We start from the raw sequence: 27942 nt of genomic DNA, 5'->3' as shown, positions 1-27942 counted from the left end.
GCACATACTTTTTAAAATGGGAAACATGAAAACTGTTGGTTGTCAAACTCAATAGTTGAGCACATGGGAAATGCCTTTAATGATGCTCTCACGAGCTGTTGTAGGAGGCAGCCTCAGCCCAGCTCCTCAGAAGCATCGCCTGACATGCCAGATAGCCATTCCAGATTCCTTGGATTCCTTGGAATACAGTGCATTTTCTCCTGTTGTGATCATCTTCCCAGAATACCCTTCCCCTTTGTCTACCTGGCGAATTTCACTCATCCTTAAGAAAACTTCTGTGCTTCCTTCTCACTGAAGCACTGCTGATGGCCTAGGTAGTTACTTCCTTCTGTAGTTTCCTATGTTACACAATTTGGAAACTTGCTGTCTTGGAATTACTAATTATCTGTGGTTTTTCCAACACTGGTTGTGAACTCTGAAGATGGCACCATGTTTCTTTGCCTCTGTACTTCTGTTCAGCATTGTATCCTCATGTGGTGTAGTCATCAGTGATAAACTTTATTTCTCAGAGAGGGCAGGTTTAAGTGACCTAGTAGCAAAGGGCAGGCAAGAGGGCTCGGCACCCACTTTGAATGATCTTGTAGAAAAGGATGCTCCTGCCGTACACCTCTACCAACTCACCCACCGTGTGATGCCCTTGTTGGCTGACTTAACTAGTAGTAGTTTCCACACATTGAGCATCAAAATCGAACCAGTTCTTCCACTGAGCTCATTCAGCAGGTTTGAGTCTGCCCTTGGGGCTTTGTCAGTAGCTTCAACTGTGCATAGTTTCTGGGGAGCAAAAAGCACATTGGAAGAACAAGACACAGGTTTATACCTACTTGAGAGGCATGTTTAAGGAGACATTTTATTTTTCACTCTTTCCTTCACTATAAGAGTCTAGCTGGTGAAGATAGCATGCCGCATTTAGGCTGTGCTTGCATGTACGTGAGAGTGATTTTGGACATACCAACTCTGAGTCCCCCTGACTCATTCTGGCAGCTGTTTTTCTTTCCTGGTTGGGTTCTGGAGTACTTCTGCCAGCCATGAAGGAAAAGTGCCTCTAATAAATGCTGCCCTGGCCAGCGACCTTTACCAGGAGTCATCTGTTACTATGACATGAGCTGGCACGTGTGAGAAAGCCTGCACAGAAATGTGTTGGGGAGGATGGAACAGAGCGGGGAGAGGAGAGATGACCAACCAGGAACGCAGTTGCGGGGGGATGGTGGCTCCGGGGATCTGGAGTGTTTTCAGGCTCTGATTTCCTGGAGCAGGTGGGTGGGAAGAAAAGGATCAAAGGGACAACTTACCCCCTCCCCACTGCCTGCTCCATGGTTGGCCAGCTCCAGTGCTCCCAGCATTCTTCTTGGCTTTTTACTGTAAACAAGCTTTGAGTCATCTGCTGCTCAAGGCAGGACCAACAGCAAAAAAAAAAAAAAAAAAAAAAAAAAAAAATCATTCTGAACTGTTAGTAAAAAGCTCATCCCTCTGAGCTCAAAGGTGGGTTTAGGTTTTGGAGGGCTGGCTGCTTGTATAGTTAGTTTGTGTGTATGTGCATACACGTGTATATAGGTCTCTTAAATAACATTTGAAATACAAAATTTGGTTTAAAAATAAATAATTCCTTTAATGAGAAAATAAATCATACAAATTATAACTTTAAAGCACTGAAAAACATCACAAATACATAAAACCCAGAAAACATAGTTTTATTGATTACCTGCCAATTTTTATTATTTAATAATTTTAACTACTATTATATATTTAAGCATGCATATCTTTAAGATGTATATATTTATGTATGTGGATAATTCTATAAAATATACAGAATTATTCTGAAATTAAGGCATAAGTAATTACAAGTAAATACATTCAAACTGTTGCCACATTGTATTGAGATCCATAATTATGTAATCAAATAACTCACATCTATTGACATATGGATAAACATGTGTAGGTGGTTTGTCGTTGTTTCTTCAGGTGGATTTGTGGTATCAGAGGCCTTCTCATGTGCCTTTTTGTCTGAAATCACCAGAATTTGTTCGATGTATTGGATATACTAAGATCCAATATAATTAAGTGGACACATAAAACATGCACTTGACACAGGGCTATGTCCACTGTCCGGAGTACTGCTACAGGTTTGTATTTATATACCCGGCGATTTGGTTTGATGTATTCAATTTTGCATAATTCCCATCGGTACAGAATGTATTTATAATTGTTTAAGATACATTAACAAGTATATTCCTGATAGGAGAACATTTTCATTTTGACCTGGGATTGATTAGAATGAAATCTTTTGCTTACAGATTTACGTGTCTGTTAATTGGAAGAGATTTCCCCCAAACTAGCTTCTGCCTCTGCAGATTTTAAACCATTTGTTTTCTACATTGAGAAATAAAGGTGGCCACCCTAATGTCACTCCACACGAGAGAGCAGAGACAGAAATTTTAAGCAATTGTGGTTTAAACTTCTTACTTTTGCGAATTTTACAAAAGCTTAAGATCTTGTGAACACATTACTGTAGCTCCTCTCAGGGCTTTGGGAGAACCCTGTACAAGTGAAATTCTCTGAAGATTAAGTTTCATTACCATCATCAGATTCTCCTTGGTTTGAGCTAGAGGTCTATGGATTATCTAACTTGCTGATTGTAGCTGATTTTAGCTTTGGGTTTCATTCATCCATTTCATTAATGCATGAACTAAGGTTTTCATTCATATTTCATTCATTTGATTGTCTAGCATTTATATACTGTTGTAGTATGTACTGGTACCCACTGTGTGATGTGACAGACAGACAGACAGATGCCAAAACCAAAGTCCAGAGAGTCAGTCCCCCGTCCAGTTCCTATCCCTGTGGTTACTTTTGTAAAAAACAAAGAAAAATATTTGTTGTTTTCTCTCTGGTTTGACAGCTGTTTTCAAAGGAGTTACAAGGTGCAGCATCCCTTCCCAATCTCCCTGCTGTGAGATTCAGAGAACTTTCACTTTGTCTTTTCCACTGCTGAAAACTCCTGTTGGACCAGCCCATATCACACCTCCAACCACCACGAGAATCAGAAATTCTGATACATTGGGCAGACACAGACACTTTGCTAGAAAGATAAGTAGAACTCTGTGCTCTTTTGAGGTTCTCCAAGTAAGACTTCTTAATCACAAGCAGTGCTTCTATCCCACCACTTCATGTCGTGGTTGCCTGGGACTTCCCATGAGGGATTCATTCTATTCTTGAAGGCCTGTTCTCACAAATGCAAGTTTTTCCTTTTCTCCTATGGTCTTGGGCCAATTACTTATCTCAGTGAACCTCAGACTCCGCATCTATAAACCCGAGTATAAGGAGGGGAAAACGACAGAGCATTTGTGGCATGCTTGGTGAGCAGGAAGCTATTAACAAAGGTAATTTCCTTTCCATTAGGAACTGAGTGTTCAAAACAGATGCATTCTGAAAGGGGATGTGGAACAAGCTTCCTCTTTATAGTGCTGTGTCCTCACGTGAGGACAGAGAAGTGCATGTAGAAACACCCATCTGGCTGGTTATTCAGCATATGACAAATCTTTTAGTGAATCTGTTTATTTAAAATACATTACTGCGTTGCCCAAGGATGTATTGCACAAAAAATATATTGCTGAGAAGTAAATGAAAACTTCGACAAATTAGTAAAATTCTTTAGTCCATGTCCTTGCTCCTGGCACCAATCCAGGCAAATGGGATCATCCATGTATCAGAAATATAGAAAGGGAATACAGTTATGTCCCATTTTATGTTTTATTATATACCAAGTCACCTATAAAGTTGCTGTTGGAGCAGATAATGTTTGGTCCATATTGCACCAAAGGGAGGGATATTAATTTTCATTTGGGTTGGATCTGAAAACTGCTATGCACACACTGAGTGACATCTCATTTTTCCTGATAATGATGTTGATATGTCTCTGGAATAGCCATATGCTCAGCATTTGTGGCTTCAAACTTGTTCTTCATTAATTATGGCTATACAGTAGCTGCCAAAAATTAAGTTCTATGGAAGATTTAAATTTGAGCTCAGAAATAGGTGAAATGTATATGTAGATGGAGAAACATATTCAAAGAGGTGAAGTTTGCACAACCAAGAAGTAGCTGAGCTGGGAAATTAACCCCGTTGATTGGATCCTAAAGTTCATTTGGAATTCCCATGACACCACATGGCTTCCTATCCCAGAGGAACGGGTGAGTAGAGACAGGTTTCCTGGTCTCTGCATGGAGGGAGACACAGATACGAATTTTTTGCATTGCTGCTTCACAAGTAAAAGTGTGATTTCAGCTCTTCCAGAGTTTTGTACAGGACTGTAGAAGGGATTTGCTTTTTAAAAAATTCATAAATGCCTCATATTTGTCTGAAATTATGAGATTTTACCTTAGATTGCCTAACATTTTGGAAAGTGGAAAAAGGAAGGATTAGGTGAGGGCTGTGCAACAAAGATCACACTACCTTTTTGTCTGAGGATCCTATGCTTTTAAGTATCATTGTCATGTGTATTATTTCAGTGGTTGGCAAAGATCTTTCGTAAAGGGTCACATACTAAGTATTTTGTACCAGAATTCTTTTCATAGTGCTCTGATGTAAATGAAAGCCTCTTGAAATATATGAAGCACTTAAAATGTGTAAGTGTGCCTCCTCCTCTATCTCTTCATCTTCTTCCCTCTTTTTCTCTTTTCTTATAGCGATTAAGAGCATTGGCTTTAGAGTTAAAAGACTGAGTTTAATTGGGTGACATTGGGTCAATTACTTAATCTCTCTGAGCCTCGGTGTTTTATCTGAAAAATGGAAATTGTAATAGTAGCTCACTCATAGGGTTGTTATGGGGGTTAAATAAGTTAATCCATGGAAACAACTTATACTCATGCTTGATGCTTAGCAGATGCTCAACAAGGAAGTCCAGCTCCCTTCTCCTCCTCTTTCCCCGCTCCTCACCCCCTCCTTCTCTTCCTTTTCTTAATTACGTAAACAGTTCTTCAGGTACAGTTTCCAGTTTTATTTTTTTTCCTTAAACCTGATGCCTTTGCATCCTTGGGATTAGTATGTACCTCAGTAATTCTTTCCCAACTGGCAGATTTTCTCAATACTGTCTCTGACCTAAGTGCTTATGGCCCATATATGCAGTGTCATATGGCTGTGTTCAGTCTCTTAGGGCCTTGACACAGTGATCTAAGGGGCTGTCTTAGATGTTGTCACTCAGGCATCCTTTTATTCATGAACCAGGCCTTCCGAAAATCATCTGCTGGATCTATAGTTGGTCTGCTATCACCAGGATTCATTATACAAACAAACACACACAAGATCACTCTATCCCTGTAAGACTGAGAACAGAATTCCTTAGGAGTTTTGTTTTTCTCTTGGACAACATTGGTGGTGGTGTTGTTAGTGGTACTGAGCACGTGTGAAATGACAATCCCAGAAACCTTTGTGCAAGGGACCCCAGTTTCTGGTAGTCAGGACTGTTTGTGAAAGTGTCACCAAGAGCCTCTGAGGGGAAAACTTCAAGCTGCTGGTCAACCATGCTACTCTCAGGATCAGCTATGTCTCATCTCTTTCAGTGACATGTGAAGACAGAAGGTCAAGCAGGCAGGAATGTTCACACACAAATAAGGGCACTGGGGAAGTTGGCAAGTTCATCCTTCCTCTCCTGCAGCTCCTTCTTCTGTCTTTAACACATCGATTGGATCAAACTCGAGTCTTTCTTTGATTCTCCCAACACCCTGCTTACGGTTGTTTATTTAGCTTATGATTCTTCTGCCCCCAAGGCAAATCTTCATACTGCATGGATCAATAGGCCATGGGGGCCTTAATTAAAGCTGCAGGATAAAATTGATACTGGATATGAAATTCCTCCAGTGTCTGGAAGAAAAGGGAATGCTGTTTCTCGTGGAGACTTTTCATCGTCTCACACCGTCACTTCTGAAATTTGTTGAAACATTGGGTATCTCGTGGTAGATTTCTGAGACACAAATTAGACACATGCATAGACATGTGAAGAAAGGGGAAGTCCTTCAACGAGGCTTTTTTGGATGTCTCTCTAGACAGTCAACATCCAGTATGTTGGTGGGTGTTAAAAATCAATGCTTATTTGTACTGCAAAAGAAACCACAGATCTGGATTTTAGATCCTGTGTCAGGTGCATAAAAAGTTGCAGAGACATTTGGGGAACATAGTATAAAAGGGTTTTGATTTCACTAATTTAACTATCTCTATAGTTTTTAAATAAGTCCTTTGAATGAGCCCTTTTTCCTCTGGCCAGGTAATGGGAGCTGTCCCCAATCGTGATACTGAAATAGTTACAATGAAAGCATTGAGCCATCAAGCTCCAGAGGCTCCTAGCTGAGGATCAAAGATGTGAGGGCAGCTAGGGAAGCCGTAAGAGTTACTGGCAGAAATTGCAGTTAGTAGTTGTCATTATTGACTTAAATTCTTATTCTTAAATTCTGATTCTACCATTCAGCAATTCTGTAGCCTAGCAAATTATTTAGTTTTTATGAACCATTATTTGCACATTATTAAATTTGGTTCATATGGGCATCAACTGAGATTTGTATGTAAGAATTCCTAGCACAGTATTTGTAATATTTTGTGTTTTTATCAGATGTTAGTTCTTCCCCCAGACCTTTGACTATTTGAGCCTAATATTCCGAGGAGCTGTTGCTCTTGCTGATGCCAGTGGGGAATCAACCTGAGAAGGGTGCCTTTTGACTACAGAATAATATTCAGCTCTTTCTGTCCTTTTCACACACGTGTGGTATTCAGAATCATTTAGAGGGGAAGATACTGTTGATGAATGACCTTTCAGCCTAATACACAGAGTGAGGAGAGAATAACCATTTTATTTCCATGAACCTGATGAAATTAGTATTCTAGAATCCAAAGAAGGAGAGATAGAGGTATTAGAAGGGAAATGATGAAAACAAGGACGTGCAGGAGAGTAGAAATTTATGTAGTCAAAAGCTGAGATTTTATGTGCTTCAAAGTCTTTTGTTTATTTAGGTTTGGTTAAATATTTAAATTTTCTAATAAGATTGAGAAAAAAGAATATAAAAATATATTATGGAGCACATTTATTTATTTTTTCACTTTTTCATTACATTATTTTTATTTTCCATTATGGTTTATTAAAAGATACAAACGTAGTTCCCTGTGCTATACAGTAGGACCTTGTTTATTTTATATATAGCAGTTTGATCTGCTAATCCCAAACCCCTAATTTATCTCCCTCCTGCCCACTTTCCCTTTGGAAACCGTAAGTTTGTTTTCAGTGTCTGTGAGTCTGTTTCTGTTTTGTAAATAAGTTTATTTGTATCATATTTTACATTCCACATATAAGTGATATCATATTGTATTTACCTTTCTCTGTCTGACTTACTTCACTCAGTATGGTAATCTCTAGGTCCATCCATGTTGCTGCAAGTGACATTATTTCATTCTTTTTATGGCTGAGTAATATTCCATTATATATATATCACATTCATATATATCACATCTTCTTTATCTAGTCATCTGTTGATTGATTTTTAGTTCTTGGCTATTGTAAATAGTGCTGCTATGAACACTGGAGCACATAATGTCTTTTTGAATTAGAATTTCCTTCAGATAGATGCCCAGGAGTGGGATTGCTGGATCATATAGCAACTTTATATTTATTTTTTAAGGGACCTCCATACTGTTTTCCATAGTGGCTACACCAATTTACAATTCCACCAGCAATGTTGGAGGGTTCCCTTTTCTCCATACCCTCTATGGAGCATATTTTAAATCCAGATGTTTGCCTGAGTCCTTCAGGGTGTCAAGTAGGATCACATTGAAACATTTTGACCTTTGTTCTCTGCTGTATAGGATGGTTGATATGCCATTCTGAAAAAGCAGACATAAAAATATTTGTGAAAGAATACATAATCTCTTGGTGTGAGTTTCAAATTTGGAAAGAGAGAAGTGTTAAGTCCTGGCGGAATAAGTTAGGGTGTAAACATTTGTTGCAGAATTTAAAGACACTTAAGCGCATATACATATGTAAACCTTGCCCAACTCTATTGTCTTGCTTTTTGAAGGTACGGGAGGAGAAATCCTTCATAAAGTAAGCCCCTCTATGGCTGAAATAAAATTGCTGCTTGAGCTGACTTTCAACTATTAATTTCCACTTCAGCTTTGGCAAAAATAGTACTTATTTCTTATGACATTCAAATATAATGAATGTGCAGAGTCACAATAAGTTGACGTGTATACTATACTTACGGGCATGTGCTGAATGTTTCTCTGGTGTGGGTGTGTGTGGAGGTGGGGGAAGGTGGGGAGAGAGAGGGAGTATAACATCATGACATGAGCACCAAACTAAAAAGCAGAATCTTAGGGCTTTCAGTTCTAGCTTTTACCTATTAGCTATGTGACATTGGGTAAGTCCCTTAATCTTTCTGAATTTTGGATTTTTTAACCTATAAATTTGTTATTAGCTTATATATATATATGTGTGTGTGTGTATGTATATATAAATTATATATATAAATTGACCAATGAACTCTGTTTATCTTGGAGGGTTAATGCAAAGATGGGAAAAAAAGAATGGATACATAAGAAAGTTCTTTATAAGACTATCAAGTACCATATAAAATGAAAGTATTTTAGGTATTGGATACATTTGTGCACATTAAAAATGTAAAACCACATTAATCTTTGAACACAATAGCTGACATGTTCCTTAAACTCTGCAGCTCGGGTATAGCATTTCATTGACAGTTTCCAATCCCCTAGTCTGCCTGTGACTTTCAGGTCAAGTAATATGTCTAGCAATAGTAACTGAGTATAAATCTGGGAAGAACCAAGGCTAGGGTCGTTCAGAACATGCACTTACATCCAGGTTGCTTTTATCCTTGTGCATCTACACAACTTTCCCCTAAGCTGCAGATATGTCATCATCCCATTTTGTATTTGGGGCACCTAGGGATGAGTAAAGCCCCCAGGTACACTCAGAGTCAAGACCACCAGCCACAGTGAAGAAGAGCAGGTGAAGGGGCACACAGGCAATGACCATACCTTACTCTGTCTTCTGAATTTGTTCATTGGTTTGGTCCATCTGGTCTTGGCTCATGAGGGTTCTGGGTTAATGAAGCTTTAAATAAACATGAACCAGGGGGAAATAAATGAATCACACACCAGAAGAAAGCATTGAGGTGTGACCTTATTTGCTGACTTCCAAATTAAAATGAGAAAACGGTGCTTCTTTCTGTTAAGGAAAAATGTCATTACTAGCTAATTAGAATAGAAGAGAATATAATAAATGTATATAGAACAGAAGAACTTATCCCTAACCCTGACCCTTTTGTATCATTAAAAAATGTCATTTATGTGTTCTTGAACCTCAGTTTCCTAACCTAAAAACAGAGATATAAACTACTGCCACACTGTAGATACTTAACAGTTTTTTGATGCTTTGATAGTAAGCTTCATGACTGGATGATGAATCAGAAATAATCTTTTGCCTTTATTTTATGTCTCTAAGAAGAGGGTGTTAGGTGTGGTAATGTGAGTTTGTGAGCAGTATAGAGTTATGCCAGGCTTCAGTAGTTACCAAGTCCAATATCCTCGCTTGGCAGATGAGAAACAAGTTAGGATTCCATAAAATGCATCCCTGACTGTGTTTTACATTTCTGTCACTTGAATATGGCTCCTGCAGTAGGGAGGGTAGTGTGGTCAATGAGACATAGAAGACTCTTCTGGGACCCAAGGGATATGGCTTCGCTCTTTGAGGAAACAGCTCTTAGCCACTACCCTTGGACCTTGTGAATTGTTGGAGTACTCAGTGTATGCATTCCATGCAGTGCTGCAGGAGGAGACTCACAGGGTTCCAGCCCCACCAATGGAGAGGAAGCATGAGCAAACCGGGAATTGATTTGAAAGCAATGAACATTTTGTCTCATCAGGCACTTTCAAAAGAGTTTGCAGAGTCAATAGGTGATGGGGACTTTAATTAAAAATAAAAGGCGAAACTGAAGCTTGACTATAGTATCTAAAAGGAAGGATAACCTTAGAGATCAGGAGAAATATTGTCCAAATCCCAGGACGGAAAGAGCTGTTTCTGTTTTTTTTAAATTGAAGTCAGTTTACAATGTTGTGTCAATCTCTGGTGTACAGTGTATTGATTCAGCCATATATATACATATATACATTAGTTTTCATATTCTTTTTCATTATAGGTTACTACAAGATACTGAATATAGTTCCCTGTGCTATACAGAAGAAACTTGTCTGTTTTATACATAGTAGTTGTATCTGCAAATCTCAAACTCCCAATTTATCCCTCCACCCCCTGGTAACTATAAGTTTGTTTTCTATGTCTCTGAGTCTGTTTCTGTTTTGTAAATAAATTCATTTGTGTATTTTTTGTTAGATTCCACATATAAGTGGTAACATACGGTTTTTTCTTTCTCTTTCTGTCTTAACTCACTTAGAATGACGATCTCCAGGTCCATCCATGTTGCAGCAAATGACATTATTTTTTTGTTTTTATGGCTAAGTAGGATTTCATTGTATAAATATTCCACAGCTTTTTTATCCAGTCATCATAATGGGTAAACATACTTGAAAAACAGAGGTAACCACAAATCAAAAGCTGTTTTTATTGAACTGTAGTAATTTAAACATTTAACACACAAAGGCACCTGGGAGAAAAGCTCATATGCATGCTTCCACACTTCCATCCATTCTCTTCCTTCCATCTAGAAGAGATGACCTGAGGATGAGGGGTACATCTCGGTGGTAGAGCATGTGCTTGGTGTGCAGGAAATCCTGGGTTCAATCCCAACTGCCTCCATTAAGAGGGTAAAAAAAAATTCAGTAGAAGAGGTGGCCTGGCATGTAAGACATGATGAGTGGGGATGAAGGTGATGTTCCACAGGCTTCTGTCACTGGGAGCTTGATAATGGTGTGGTGTGTGCATGTCATAGTGGGCTGCTACTGCAGATGACTTAAGTCTGGTGTGAGCCCTCCTTGAGAACCAGGGTAGATATTGGGATGAGACGCTTGGATCTGTTGTGAAGAATAGAGAACATAACCTTTTCTCTGTTTACATTCTTTAATTCATGGATTCATTTTACAAACCAGTGGTGTCAGTCATGGAAAATTTCCTACTCTGGAAATGCAGGGGAGATACAGAAATGAATAAAGCAGGGTCTCTTCCCTCTAGTAGGTTATAGTATAGTGGGGGAGAATGACAGTAGATGACTAATTATGATGGACAGTGGAAGGAAATAAGTAGAGGAAGTAGAGAGAAGGTGTCTAAAGAAAGAAATGATATCATTTGAGCATTTACACTATGCCTTGAACCATGTCAGGCCCTGTATTTATAGCTTTCACAGTTATGAACAGTTCTGAAAGGAAGATAGAATAGTTCTTATTTTACAGTTGAGTTAATCAAGGCTCAGGTGTTTAAGGAAATTGTTTAAGGTCACAGTGAAATTTAAAGCTGGGGTTGTAAGCTTTAAAGTTTATGTAGCCATGTACTCCCCACAGCAACCACTCTCCAGTGACTAAGTTAAAGCAGTAGTCGATCTGATAGTTGATTTCAGTGAAGGACGTATGAAAGGCTGTATTGATTTCAGTTACAGTAGGCTAGCATCCTTGAGTGCCTTGATTTGAATCCCAAACTCTTTGAGATCCTGACTACATACATCACCCAAACTTGCTGTCTTCAGCATGATCCTGGAGGTACTGTGAAGTAGAAAGGAGGTGTGGCTGGTCATAGATCATTGATTTTCTGGCTTTAGATTCCTGGTCCTCCTAAAGCAGCCTATCATTTCCACTTGTCAGTCAGATGACCTGAAAAGTCTGGGAGGACTGGTGTTGGGAACCAAGTGACACTTATTTTCTAGGATGATCTGCATTCAGTGATCTAGACAGTAGCTCTCTTCTCAGTCAGCTTTCAGGATCTATGTTGACATTCTTCCCTTATTCTCTGCTTGGTACAAACACTGAATATGTATCAAGGGTAAGCTTTACCTTCTGTTTTCACAGCAATTTAGAAAACGTGTCTTTGGCTGCTTCTTTATTCATAGTACGTCCTCCCCGACACCTCTGATTAAACACGCAGATTTGTTTCCAGCCTTGAGTTTCCATTTATTTTTGATTCCTTAACAATAAGAATTGTCTTTTGAGGAATCTCCATACTGTTTTCCACAGTGGCTGCACCAAACTGCATTCCCACCAGCAGTGTAGGAGGGTTCCCTTTTCTCCACAGCCTCTCCAGCATTTACCGTTTATGGATTTTTGAATAATGGCCATTCTGACTGGTGTGAGGTGATACCTCATTGTAGTTTTGATTTGCATTTCTCTGATAATTAGTGATATTGAACATTTTTTCATGTGCCTATTGATCATTTGTATTTCTTCCTTGGAGAATTGCTTGTGTAGGTCTTTGGCCCATTTTTGGATTGAGTTGTTTGTTTTTTTCTTATTAAGTTGTATGAGCTGCTTATATATTCTGGAGATCAAGCCTTTGTCGGTTTCATTTGCAAAAATTTCCTCCCATTCCGTAAGTTGTCTTTTTGTTTTACTTATGGTTTCCTTTGCTGTGCAGAAGTTTGTAAGTTTCATTAGGTCCCATTGGTTTATTCTTGCTTTTATTTGTATTGCTTGAGTGGACTGTCCTAGGAGAACATTTTTGAGATGTGTGTCAGATAATGTTTTGCCTATATTTTCTTCTAGGAGGTTTATTGTATCTTGTCTTATGTTTAAGTCTTTGATCCATTTTGAGTTTATTTTTGTGTGTGGTGTAAGGGAGTGTTCTAGCTTCAATGATTTACATGCTGCTGTCCAGTTTTCCCAACACCATTTGCTGAAGAGACTGTCTTTATTCCATTGTATCTTCTTGCCTCCTTTGTCTAAGATAGACTTACCATATGACCCAGGAATCCCACTCCTGGGCATATAGCCAGAAGAAATCCTACTTCAAAATGACACCTGCCCCCAAATGTTCATAGCAGCGCTATTTACAATAGCCAAGACATGGAAACAACCTAAATGTCCATGAACAGATTACTGGATAAAGAAGCTGTGATATATTTATACAATGGAATACTATTCAGCCATAAAAACTGACAACATAACGCCATTTGCAGCAACATGAATGTTCCTGGAGAATGTCATTCTAAGTGAAGTAAGCCAGAAAGAAAGAAAAATACCATATGAGATTGCTCATATGTGGAATCTAAAACAAACAAACAAACAAACAAACAAAAACATAAATACAAAACAGAAACACACTCATAGACATAGAATACAAACTTGTGGTTACCAAGGGGGCGGACGGGTGGGAAGGGACAGACTGGGAGTTTAAAATGTAGAATAGAAAAACAAGATTATACTGCATAGCACAGGGAAATATATACAAGATCTTATGGTAGCTCTCAGAGAAAAAAAAAATGTGACAATGAATATATATATGTTCATGTATAACTGAAAAATTGTGTTCTATGCTGGAATTTGACACAACATTGTAAAATGATTATAACTCAATAAAAATGTTTAAAAAAAAAGAAAAAGAAAATATCCAAAATACTAAAAAAAAAAAAAAAATAGGGTAAGATTAACAGAAGACTGGCACAACAGAAGAAAGGATCATCAAAACTGAAGATACATCAAAAAAATAATACAAATTGCTACACAGAGAGAAAAAACAAGGAAAAAATTCCAGAGCTTTGATGACCTTGGTAGAAAGAATCAAGAGGTTTGCTACATATGTAGTAATAACTCTCCCATTTTGAAAAAGGGAGGATGTGAAACTAAGATTGTAAATCAACTACACTTCAATAAAAAACAAAATTTAAAAAAAAAAGGGAGGCTGGAGAGCAAGATCAGCGGGAAGTGGTGGGTAGCAAATGTGTCATGCTGGCTGAAATAGCAAGGACTCATTGTCTTGGTCATGAAATGGGATCCTTGGTCTTTCTTTCCTTGCTCCCACTTCTGTTCTCCTGCAGGACCTTCCTCTCCATTGGTTTCTGTGGCCACATTTAGGAGTGGAATTAGAAGGATTCCCCTTCTGCAGGTAGTAGGTCTTTGATGTTTGGGTGACTAGGGATTCCTTCCCATTTTGAGCAGTACAAACTGTAAATTTTTTTTGGAAATGAAAAACTCTTAAAATCTTGGTTGAATTTCCACTTAGTTCTATTAGCTGAGCTTCAAGAGCTGGTAACCAGAGGTGGAGATCCCACTGAACTGGCATCTTTGAGTCTGGAATGGGGCTGTGCTCTGCCCACTCCTCTCGCCTTCAACTCAATGTCCTACATCTTGGCCTTTATTTTTGGCAAAATTCAAAACAAAAGGATGGGTTGAGAAGGCACTGTGAACCTTCTCCTGCTCCCAGGCTGTAGTAGTTACCTGTTTTCTACTGTGGGGATGTATTTTCCTTTTCTCAGACTATGTCTGCATACAGGATGCACGTGGGAGGGCTCTGGATGTTTGCCCTCTCTGAGGCTCAGTGCTATCCTGTTTTCATCTTCTAACCCTAGGCTTAGACAGAGAAGTCATCTTTTCCAATTTTACCAGACTCCAAATTACTAGAATCGTAACTGTCTTGAATTGCATTCACCTAGCCTAAACATTCTCTCATAGAAAAACAGTATTCACCCTCCCCCCACACCCCTCTGACCCTTATTCTTTTAGATTAGTCAGTTTCAACTCAAAACCTCATGATGTGGAAACTTACCAAAGTATTCCCAAAGTAAGCATCACATTTCAGCATTCCAAACTTTGCCCATCTGATTCCCTAAGGAGTCTGGGAGTCTGAGCCTTGAGATTTACTAGGTGTTCACTAAGTCGCCTCAAGGGTACCAGCTTCACAGGCTAGATTGTGTTGTTGTACTGCGCTTATCCCATCTGAGACTTGGGTTTCACTTCTCACTCTCTCTCTCACATTTAAAAGCTGAACTTAAATTTGAAAGTTCGAGACCTGCAATACCATGATAGGCTTCTCTGTATTCAAAAGCCCATCAGGTTCTCACCAGTTTCAAGGGTTTTTTTTCTTTTTCCTCTCTTCTCTTCTTCCTGCTTCAGGTCAGGGTCTCTTGCCACCAGTGAGTTCCTTCCCCTCAAGTTGTATCCAGACCCTTGCCCTGCCTAGGCTGCCCCAGAGCATGACAGGTCCCCTAGTACCTTTCCCTCCAGTCTTGCCCTTTGGTCTGTTCTGAGCCTGCCTTCCACAGCGAAATTCATTTTTTTAAAAGCAAAGTTTATTTCATGAATCCTCTTTGTTCAAGTGTTGACACATGTTTTTCAGCATCCAATTTTAAGCTGGTTCCATCTGTCTTTTTACATACTAGATACAAATAGGTTAGATCCAATCCGATTCCCCACAATTCTGTTTTTCATGGGACAGTTGTGTGTGTGTGTGTGTTCATAGCTGCTCCATCTCATGCCCCCATTCTCTACTTGCCAAAATTCCACTTATCTAGACCTTTCCAAAAGTTTCTTATCTTTCAGGATCGTCCATAAGAAGCCTCTGTCCTCTAGGGCTGTTCCCATATATGTGAGTTCCTTTAACCTTAAATTACTTCTCTTTTCACATCTGACCTCTGTAATAAAGAATATTATTTCACATTACTATATATGAAATAGATAAACAACAAGAACCTACTGTATAGCACAAGGAACTACATTCAGTTTCTTGTAATAATATAAAGTGGAAAAGAATCTGAAAAAAATATATATTTATGTATATATAACTCAATCACTTTGCTGTACACCTGAAACTAACACTGTAAATCAACTACATTTCAATAAAAATATTATTTCTAATACGATTGGATTTAAAAGTCTATATTAAACAAATTCTTCATGGACCCGACTTACGGTTCTATTTGTACCTCTGACTCCTTGCCAGATAAAAAAGGAGCTTAATCTTTATACCTTTATATCTTTATTCCTGTAAATAGTATTCAGAGCCAGTTAAATCTGATCCTCAGTTTTTATGCATGTTTTCAAATAAGTATCAGTCTCATGCCCTGTTATCTAAGTGTTCCCTTTCCCTAGGTAGCTCCCCAATAAAAAAAAAATCCTAACCCAACATTTAGCTGGGAAAATAAAACTACAGAGTAAAGTTGGACTAGGAAATTTGGCTGCGTCATTACTTGTAATAGCTCATAAAACCTAGCTTACTCAAAGATAGAAACAGGATCCTTTCTTTGCCTCAAACATAGAGAATACATACTGACAGTGTTTCAGTTACTTCCCCCTTATTTCTGTTTTATATATCTCAGCATAATTCCAAAAGTCACACATGAGAAGCAACCCCCAGAGTGGAGTTTTATTTTAGCAAACTCTCATGAAGACCTTACTGGTTCCAAATCAATACAGTAGTAAAATACCAGCAGAAAGTATATTAGCGGTATATTTAGAAGCCTCATTTGAAGCTGGATAATGAGATCCTGAACTTACACCTGCCCTCTTCGTTTCACCATCATAGCAACATCTCATCCCTGCCTGTAATTAGGTGTAATTGTTTCCTTGCAAAAAATAATCAGAGTAATTTAACCAGTGATCTGTTTTTGTTTTTGATAATTCAGTCAGCTGCCGTTCTCATATAGTGAGTCTGGCCAGGGTAGGACTTAAAAGTGAATGTTTTTAGTTTCCTTAAGTTCCTAACTTTTAGTTTCTAGGGATCTCATTCTCTTTTGCACTTTTAGTTATATAACAACACCTGCACTGCAATAACTGACAGTGTAAGCAAAAAGAAATTGCAAGGAAGTTTTTTTCTTCAGGAAAAAAAAGAAAAACTATCTGGCTTGTGGCTTAGTGGTTCAGCAGAGGTGACTGAGTCTAGCGGAGTCAGACCAATCATTCCTTGACTGGGTGATGCTGGTTATGAGGAAGTGGCAGAACGTTCTAGGAATGGACTGCATGCAAAACTAAGCTAATTAACAACTTTGATATTGCCATATATTTATGTAGTAACTAATGCATGAACACTGAAGGTTATGGGAGCAGATTCCAGGACCAGGAGCCAAGAGGCCTGGGTTTCTAGCTGAGCTCTGACCTTCCTAGTTGTGTGATCTTAAGTAACGTTCTTAGCCTCTTTGAGCCTCAGATTTCTTGTTTTTAATGAAGGGATGTGTGATTCTTAATGGAATTAAATACTTTGCTGACTGTGCAGTGAGATCTGCAAATGCAAGTTAGCATTATTAATCAATAAACTCTCAACCTACAGCCCACCTTGGTGGGCTTATGCCAGACAGCTTAAAAGAGAGCATTCTCTTGAGGCAGCCCCCATTCATATTATGTGGACTTAGGAATATTATTTAAATCCTGCTCGCTGAAACATAGCTCCAAAAGGATGTGCCAAAGTTTTATAAAATAAACCCTGTAAGAGCTCTGTCATTAATCAAATGAGATATACTGAAGGGGAATGCAAATGTAAAAGGGAAAAAATAAGCTCATATTTATTGATAAGAATTCTAGGCACTGGGATAGGTGTTTTACATATATTATCTTATATAATCCTTATAAGTACCCAGAGAGTTATGTTAAAATTCTTCTTTTAATCTCTTTTTGGATCAGAGAGATAAATCACTTTGCCCAAAGCCACACAGCTGAAACGTGGCATAGGCATTAATTTACCCAGTTCTGTCTGACTTAAAACATTTTCTTTCCTTTTAATTAAATTACACTGCCATTACCTTCACAAAACTCAGTGTCTTACAAATAGTCAAGTCCAAATCATAAGAACTGGATACAAATGGGAAAGAATAATTATATCTTAAATGGTAAAAGGTATATAATATATACACAATCAATGTCAGAGAAAAAGAGACAAAAATTAAAGGTTACATCAACAAGGTGAAGGGGAATTTTAGTCAAGTATCAGGTAATTGTAGCTCTGATTTTTTTCTGGAAACATGTAGGTATAGAAATCATTTTTTAAAGCAGGATGTTGCCAGACATGGCCAAGTTACCAGACAATGCCAAGAAAGCAAAAAGTATTCAGGCTACACTTTGAATATTTCCAAAATGAAAATTTGATACAACATAATAAATGGCTCAGCAATTACACAGACCAAATAGAATGCTTGGAAACAAAATCTCAATCTAAGAACAAGTTATGTGTTGATTCTTGCTAAACAAGGATGGTAGTCCTCTACTCATGATCAGGCATGTTTCTATACTGAAACTAGTGTGTCCTAGTGTTTTTTATTTTAATTAAAACATACAATGGGAGAAATGATGGGGCCATGAACTGACATAGTAATGTTACCCATTGTTCATATTTCCATCACCACAGGACAAAGTCACAAGAAAGAGAAACAGCATTCCCAACATCATACGGCTGCTGTGTGATAAATTAGGATAAGAGTGAGTATGTATAAATGATCTCCTGTCTCCTTTACTGTAAAAATAATTCAGATCAATCAAGCACAGAGTTAAGTATAAAAATAATGGTTTCAAACAGAGTATTAAATCAGCATAAGAATGTCAGAAACAGTAATACTTGGAAGAGATAATGCATAATGTAAATATAATTACATAATAGTAATCTATATTCTCATATTAAATAATAAAACTCAGGAAGCTAGGAGAAGCAGTTAGGAAAGAAATTGTGTGTTAAATTCTTCTTTTTGCATGGGTGAATTCAGTAGATACTCATTGATTCTTTATACAGTTATTAGAGAATTGTAGGTTCAATTCCATTTTATAAACATTAAAGGTAGTGAGGTGCTAAAGGCAGCTTGCACTGACTTTTGAGGGCCAGTTGTGTGTATCTCTTTACACTCTTAGTTCAGTGGTACTATGCTGGTGGCTTAAAATTGGCCATGATGTTAGTATTTACACCATCAAATTGGCAAATGCTACAAATCAGAGAGCCTGTTTTAATTTCTGAGAGCCTGTTGGTAATGCACTGCTGCTGAAAGGTTGCTATTAGGAGATGCGTACCTTCTTAATCACTGGAAAAAGTAATTAAAGTAGCACAAGCCTGTGGAAAAAGGCACAAACCAAAGACAAAGTGAGGACACATAAGAGCAGAGAATAACAGGATAATAATAGCAAAATAAATCATATTAATGTACTGTGAGTGGAAAAGGAGGGGCAAGTGTTCTAGGCAGAGGAGACGGCATCCAGAAAGATCTGGAGGCAGAGACTCAGGAGTGTTTGAGGTCCTGAAAGCAGCCTGGTGTTGAAAGGGATGAGAGTTTAGAGAGAGTGGGTTAGCAGGCAGATTAAAGATGGTCTTTTATGTCACATCGAGGAATTCAGATTTCTTTTTAAGGGCGGATGGAGGTCCCTGAATACTTTAGGTAGGAAAAAGAGATGATCAGATTTGGGTCAAATGAAGCTTTTCTTGCCTAGTGGATGGAAAATAGAGTGAGGGCAGAGAGGTGAGGAAGGGTGGAGTGAAGGAGCCCCCAGGTAGGAGGCTGATGTCTACTCCTGGAAGAGTCATGGTGGTCAACTGAGTAAGAGGGTACATTTTGCACCCCACTTGGTGATTGTGTTTGGGGGAATTGTGGCACTGGGTATTTGGGAATGATGGCAAAGTTTATAGTTGGCAACTGGGTAATGATGATGGTGTTAAGGAAAGGAAAGTAGATTGCAGCGGGCCTTGGAAATGCTGAATATGACCTTTTTGCGATAGCCCAGTGGATACATTCAGAAAAGAGCAGAATTGTCATACGCCGACTTACTGAGCTTCAAAGCCTGAAGTGCAGCCTATAGGAGGAAACAGAGAAGAGACTGACAGAGACACAGTGGTGGTGGAACAGTTCACCTCTGAGACAGGGAACAGAGAAGAGACTGACAGAGACACAGTGATGCTGGGACAGTTCACCTCTGAGATGAGGACTTACGAGATACACGTGCAGAGGTCAGAAATCTACAGAGGATCTGAATAATGTAATCAGTAAGGTTGATCTCTTAGAGATAGACTTACCTATATCCAGTAAGCATCCTAACTGGGAATTGTTCTAAGTTTTCTCTTTGACCACAAGTCAGTGCAACTTCAAATTAGTTTAAAAAGAAAAATAAATGAAACTATTACTACAAAAAATTTTAAATCCCTTCAAAGAATGTTCACTTCAAAGGTAATAAAAGTGGATATTTTAGTACATTTAACCATAATAATAAAAAATAACAATAGTTGTAATAGTCCAGATGCTATGCATTAAAAAAGCCACATAAAACAGCTAAGTGCCTACATTAGGAAACAAAAATAAATGCACAAGCACCTATATCAAGAAGTTAGCAAAAAGAAGATCAAGTAACTTTGAGAAAAGCAGGAGTAAGGAAATAATTAAATTAAGACAGAAATGGGTTTCTTAGAGAATGGGAAAACAACAGAATTAGTAAGTGAAACCAAGAGCTTATTTGGAAAACCAAGTGGAACAAAGCGGGTAACCCCAAACTTGACTAATGAAATAAATTAAAAAGGGGGGGCAGAAGAAGGAGCAAGTGTACGTACACAGACTTAGAAACGAGAAGTTCCCATTGGTACAGAAGAGATCATGAGAACACCACAGAAATAGTCTACAAAACTCTCTTCAAATAAATCTGAGTAGCTAGATGAAATGGATCATTTTCTAGGAGAATACAAATTACAAAACTTAAACCTGGATGATACAGAAGACTTCTGCGTGGGCAAACACGCAAGGATATTGAGGAAGTTTTAAAGATTTCTTCCTGAAAACAGTGCCAGGCACAGATGGTTTCCTGGGTGAAGTCTTTAAACCTTCAAGGAACAGAAACTTCAATACTATTTGACTTGTTCCCAAGCAGAGAGAGAAAAGGAAAGCTTCCAAATTATTTTTCAAAAGCCAACGTAACATTGATTCCAAAACCTTAGCATGGGAGCACAGAAAACTTGAGACAAATTTCCGTGATGAACAGAAGGATTGAAGTTCCACAGATATGGAAGAGTCCTGAGTCCTTTTAGTTCAATTTTTTAAAAAAATCAGAAGAATTGGGCAGAAACAGTCGCCATTTGTGTGAAAGATCATACATAGTGTTCTTATATCTAAGAATAGATATAAATATTTATTTTAATTATTTTATGACTAAATGTAATTTAGTTTTTTAAGACTTTTCATTATAACAACAGCAAAATAACAAAGTTTATTGAGTATTCTATTTATTGTCGGATTCTTAGCTCTTTTTTTTTATCATCAGGGAAACTCCAGATAAGACCTATTATTTATATATATTACTTATATATATAATAATGTAAATATGAGGAGTCTGAGCCACAGCAAGTGTATTTCACTGCTAGCATGTGGTAGAGCAAGACCAAGGCAGACCATCTCCAGAGACTCTTCTCATTTTTGAAATGAATTTCAGTCTGTAAATTTACCATCGTCAGACCCTGAAGGAAGTCTTGTGCTGTGCAAACCCCAAGTGCTGGAGAAAGCGCATTTCCATATGATCTGGGTGTGACTTTTATGCTCCCATGTAATACATGGATTTGTGGTAACTGAGTAGGGGAAAATACAGGCTGGTTAAGGACAGAGCTGTGCATTGAAGCCAACAAAGTCGAAACCTCAAGAAGATGAGCTGAGATCAGTAGGTATCAAGGGAATGAGGCAATGACACCCATGCCATTTGTAGAAAGATGGCTGTGTTGATCTTGGGCCAGAGGATGCTTTTTTGTGCCAGTGATTCATAGGACAACAGAAGTAGTAGACAAACTTGTGGCTGCATGTACATATGGGGATGTCTTCAGATCATGTCTTTGACTTTTGAAAGATTCTCAAAAAAGGTTATACATTCACAAAAGGTCGCACATCCCTGCTGCAGATAGGAATGAGGTGAGGGAAGAGTACAGAGGGTCGAGGAAGCAAAGGAAGTAGCCTGAATGGCTGTATGTTTCCAGGATGTAGTCACCTGGGAAAAGAGTGCCTCCTGCCCTGTGCTCTTTTCTTTTCTTCCCTCCTGGGCATCTTTGCCTTCCTGATCTCTCCTGTCCATTCTATGGACGTAGCAGTGGGAGTACCGTTTCTTGTATTTCAGCCTTTATGCCTATGCTGGTGTGTGTGTGTGTGTGTGTGTGTGTGTGTGTGTGTGTGTGTGTGTGTGTGTGTGTCTGTTATGTCTGCCAGTGACCTGGTGGATTGCATAAATGTTCTGCTACTTCTCATTCTGGCCCTGAGACCCAATCCATTAGATGGAGAACCAGTAACAGAAGCAGGAGACAGATGCAGGGATGGAGCTGAGATGAAAGATTGGTATGCATTTCTTATTTCCACAGATTTAAAATCACAGGGCTTTTCATAATGATCCATGTTTTGCCAGGACTAAGTATTCACTTGGTGTTTCAGTTCTTTGACGCAGTGCCTTCATATGGAGCCACATCATTTGGGATTTTAAAAAGTAAATTGGAAAACTCATATTTCCCAGGCTAGTTCCAGAAAAAAAAAAAAAAACCAACAAAAAACAAAGAGTATGGCTGGATGCTCACAAGAGTCCCCGTGTAGGGTGGGTTATCAGGTAGAAAATTATCTCTTACTAAGGAAGTTTTCTTTTCAAACTTTCTCAGTGTGAACCTTCATAGACACAGCCAGAAAAGGAGTGCTGTATTGCTATACAGCTAGAATGTACTGTTGGAGGTGGGGCGTGTGATGTCTTTATTTTAAACAACACCATATCCTACTTGGAAATAATGGAGCTGAGAGCAGGAGAGAAGGTGGTGAAAAAGCAGCAGGAGGAAAGAATCCAAGGGGAAAAAAACCCACAAAATTGTCTCCAGCAAGAGAATAAATTAAAAAAACTGCAGGAATTACTTATCAGTGGAATCTCAAAGGCCTCATAAAAAGTAACTCTTTGATTTACCTTCTCTGTTTCCTGTAGTGGCTGCCAGACAAAATTTTAAAAATGGGCCTGTGAAACTAGTGAGACTGAGACAGACATAAAGCATGCTTCAGAGGCTCAGCTTTTAAGTGCCTTTCCACTTAATTGTCTTTGGTTGCCAACGACAGAGGGGTGGAGAGGGAGAAGAGGCAGGGCTGTTTTCAAATACTTGCAGACGATCTCAAGACTCAGCATCCTGCCTGGTGCATGCTGATGGCTGCCTTCCTGTGTGTTCACTCTGCCCCAAATTTGCAGCCTCCTCCTAGCTGGGCTTAGGCCAGCTCTCAGGTTATTATGGATTGCCAGAGAGGGAAACATTTAGGAGAAGTCTATCAGCATAACTCTGTCTAGAAATATCACTCAGTATTTCCCAGCCTTTTTGATGAGGCCTTGGTTGGACATAATCCAGGAGTGGGAAGGGGAAATAAAAAAAAATCTCTCCTCTCTACCTCAGTTCCACTCTTTGGTGATGGTGTAGCTCTCTGTCCCTTTGATGATCATAACATACTAACAACACTGCTCATATGCAATGAATGTTTATCGCACACCTCCTGGAACAGTTCTCTCTTAATATAGTGATGTTGTCAAACAACCACAAATCACAGTAGTACACAAGAATAAGAGACTGCTGTGTCTGGAATCAGTTGGAGAACAGTTAAGTGACTGCTAATGCTGGCGGGCTCACTCACGAGTCTGCAGATTAGTTGGCTGGCTGTTGGCTAATCTAGAATGGCCCCAGTTGGGGCAGCTGGGATGACTTGGCTCTCCTCCACTTTCATCCTCCACTGGACCAGCCTGAGTATGTCCGCGGATCGTGATGGCAGAGCTCAAGAGAGCAGGCAGAAACACACAAAACCTCTTGAGATGTAGGTCCAGACCTAGGACGCTGTTCCTTCTGCCACATTTTCTTGGCCAATGCAAGATACAGACTAGTTCAAATTCAAAGGATAGGATAGGAAAGTAGACTTTCTTTCTTTAGTGAAAAGAGCTGCAGAATCACATGCACAAGGACACAGGAAAGGGGTAAAAAATTAGGGTCATCATTGTAGAAACCCAGAGCTTCTTTGACCTCAAGCCTCTTTCCCTTCCTACCATGTGACACACAGGAAGCTCACCCTTGCTAGGAAGAAAGGACCATCAGTCCTGACTATTTCATCGTGTATTCCACTCTCAAGTGTTTCCTGGCCCCATAGCTCCTTGTGGAAAGCAGTGGTGGTGTTTAAATGTACAGAGGAAGTTGAAGTTCTTTCATTAAACCTTCTAACCTGGCTACAGGCAGAATGGCACTAAAACCCAGACAGTGAGGATGCTGTTGGTGCCCCACTCAGATCCCAGTCCCCAGCCTCTATGAAAATTGGCCGCCAGTGGCCCATAGCAGTCCTCTTCTCCAGGAGAGTTTATTCAAGCCAAGGCTGCCTTGCTTCAGGAGTTAGGCATATACCCCCACCCCCCACCCCAGCTGACTTTAGCCAATGATTGGATGAAATAAGAGTATAAAAGACTGCCCCTTTGTCTGAAGGGGAAACCAACTCTGGTTTAACCTGAGCTCCGGAACGCCCCACGGGATCAGCCTGAAGTTAGCCTTTAGCTGAGAGGACATCCTTGGTCTCATCTTCTCCTGCTTACTTCACTCCCGTTCTCCTGAGAGTACCCCATCGATAAATTATGTGCAATTAAACCCTTGTTTCAGGTTCTGCTTCTTGGAGCCCAAACTAAGACAGTCATGTAACATACAAAGTGGGGAAGGCGTTCTCCTCCTCATCATCAAAGACCTACTTGCAGTTCTGGCTCTAGGGTAGCTCCAGTGTAATAGAGGTAGTTTCTAGCTAAGGGGCAGCAGTGCCCAGCAGGCCATGGAAGGGTGGCTGGCCGAGCTGTGGTGGTGCCAGAAATGTTTAGAATCATCAGTCTTCCCTGTGAGGCACCCTAGAGGCTCTCAGACATAACTGGCTGAGACTTGGAGAAAGGAGAAGGGAAAGAGGACCTGTGTAAGTAAGAGAAGAAAACTACCCAGTAACATTGGGATTATTAATGTCAATGTAAGTCCATCTTTACTAACTAATCCAATCCGGTGAAACCCAGTAGAGCTTGGCTTAGATTTGCATCCTAAGTAAGCCCAGGGGGGGTTTTGTTTTTGTTTTTGTTTTGTTTTTTTTGGTGCAGCTATTGAACCAAAGTATGTTTCTCTGTGTGAGATGTAAGGATGAAGACATATTGTAGTATCTGTTTTTCAAAAGAGCTACTACTGTCTATCTCCGTGTCTCCACTGGAGCCCCAGCAGCCTGGTGAAATTAAGAGTATTAGGTCTGCTGTTAATGAGCACTTAAGCTTTCATATTCCCCATCAACCTAGTAACTAGTATCCTGCCTCAGTCTTTATCCTCTAATCCATTCTCCAAATGATGGTCAGATTGATTTTGTAAAAGTTAGTTCTTATCTTATTACTGCTCAGAATAAATTCTTCCCTTCCCTTTGATGACAAGTTAAAGTTCAAACTACCTAGCACAGCATAAAAGGCATCTTTTGGGGTGGTCCCCAATGCCTTTCCAGCCTTGCTGTTCCCTTTTTGCTGGGTCTAGACTGTGCTACAGGCTGTTTGCTGAGCAGGCCAATAGTCTTGCCCTGATGATCCTGCATGCATGATTTTCCTTGACTTGGTGTGTCCTACTTTATATTCTATGACTGGAAAACAACTAATCATCTTTCATGATTCACCTTCATCCACACCTCTTTGTGGAGTGTATCTTGACCATATTAATATCATTTCTACCTCAGGATATATTATATACTCATTATATTCATTCAGAGCACCTAGGACACTTTGAACCTACATCTATCATAAAAATTATTTGATGGATGAATAAATTAGAATGCATAACTCTTCTAGAAAACCTGCCTAAACTCTGAAACTCAGTATGGCAAACAAGTGAAAAATACACAGAATGTTTCAAGTGCAGTGAGCAAAACAATTTATATGAACTTCAGGCCACACTCACTTTTTTATTTAAGTTCAGCTAGTTTGATTCCTTGATGTTACTTATAAAGTCTGAATTGCAGAATTTTGGAACTTTTTTGTTTTTTGGTAGTATGAACACCAAATAGGTAGACAATGAATCACATCAAATCCAGCTCAAAGGAATAAACGAAGCCCCTTCTCTTTATTAACGTATATATTTTATTCTGTCCTCTTCCAAATTTAGGTCAAACACGTCAGTATAACTCACACTAATTAAAAAGTTAAAAATTTTAGCATGAGATGTGGGAAGCTTTAGTGGTTTTTCTTTAGGGTTTTAGAGTGGTTTGCGGTGGAGAAAGGGGGTGGGAGGGGGGGAAGCTCTTGTAGGTACAGCCCATGTCCATCAGTGCTGTATTATAACCCTGAAGTGGATCTGGCGGTTGAGTTTCTTAACACAAAGGATATTGCCCATATATATTCTCCTTGATATCCAGCATCAAATCACCAAAGGTGGGTCATCACTGAAGAAACACAAAACCTCACTAGGTAGAGGAAGGTAAAGGATCACACTTGCGTCCCTCTCTGTGGCTCTCTAGTTTTAGTATGTGTAAGAATCTTAAGGGGAACTTGATACAGATGCCTCAGCTTAACCACTCAGAAAATTCTGATTCAGTGAGATTGATTGTGGTCAGGAAATCTAGAAATCATTTTTACCTAAATGCCTGAGACAATTCTCCAACAGGAGAAATGTTCACCACACTTTGAATGCTTGTGGCTCTAACTCTTCTCTAATCACAAAAGCTCTAAAAACCCTGGGTAAAAAAAGGAAGACAAAATATCATTTTTACGTAAGAGCAGGTCAATTGCATGGCTGGTCATTTCAGTCACTCTCTTGCATAGATCTTCATCTCACTTGCCCCTCTGACTGTTATACTCAACTCACTTGGTAAAACCACATTCTTGGTGAAACTCAACTCTCTGGTCACTTCACAACTGCATTCATGCAACAGAGTCTGGCAGAGAAAAACTTAAAACTCATAGCCTTGCTGACTGACCTCCCTTCTGGCTCTGACGATGACTGGCTTTCATCAAGCTTAGACTCCCATTGAAAACAATTCTGGAAGATGGACAACATGAATGAAAGGTATATAGTATGGTTTGAAGGCATTTGATGGTAACCAATCCAGGCAGGACTTGAGGGGCTACAACCATTGAGAGAAAGAAACTCAGTAGCTCTAGTTTTTTACTGGACATTTTCCAATTTGTTAAGTGGAGAAATGAGCCCAGAGAGAAAGAGGCAGCCGTGCTGGGCTGATGAAACATATGTTGGAGCTCAGAGCTTTCCAGACTGTGGGAACTTGAGGGGTGAAGTCCCAGAGGGAATTTTGTCACTTCTTCTTCTCAAAAACATCCCCTTGACTCTACTCACTGCAAGTGGCAGCCATGAAGGTGTACTTCCTGGATATTCCTTCAAGAAGGAACTTGGTGAGGAGTTCATTTAGTATACAGCCTTCAGGTGCAGCACCTTCAAGATCTTCCTGAACTTTTGAGCCAAAGCTCTGCTCTTCCCATGCACACCTCAGGTGGTGACTTAGCACAGTGGGCTACGAAAGCTTGGCTCTTTGTGCACCATGCAAGATTCTTGCATAGCAGTCATTTCACCAGAGCTCCCTGATGTGCTGGCTGGGACTTGCTGAGAGCTGCACTGTAGTGTGAGGCTCTTACTGCCCAATTCTTCTTTCTTCCTCAGTCTCCTTTCACAGATCTCAGGCTTGCATCATGGCCTGAAAATTCTCTCTTTCTGCTACCTTCCTCCTTAATATTTCATAGTTTCACTTTTCATTCTATTTTGTATCTGTTTCCTGGGAGCCTAGGTGGCGTACTCCACTAGGTACTACCTTGATCCTTTGCTCCTTTTTTAGCAAAAATTTCACCAAAAAGTTGTTAAACTCACTGCCTATAATTCCTCTCTTCCTGTTGGTTTTTAAGTCATTCCAGCCACGTCTTAACAACTCTCCCACCCCCCAATCACCATCACTTGCCGCATATACACATATTCACATCCTCCTTGGAAGGAGCTCTTATCAAAGTTACTAATGACCATTTCCACATCCCTAAACCCCAGGCTCAATTCTCAGCCATCAGCTGATTTGCTAAAGTGAATCACTCCCT

This window comes from Camelus bactrianus, chromosome 17 (assembly GCF_048773025.1).
Source record: "Camelus bactrianus isolate YW-2024 breed Bactrian camel chromosome 17, ASM4877302v1, whole genome shotgun sequence".
NCBI classification, from domain to species: Eukaryota; Metazoa; Chordata; class Mammalia; order Artiodactyla; family Camelidae; genus Camelus; species Camelus bactrianus.
The sequence above is the reverse complement of the archived record's forward strand: the minus strand, read 5'-3'. Positions refer to the sequence as shown.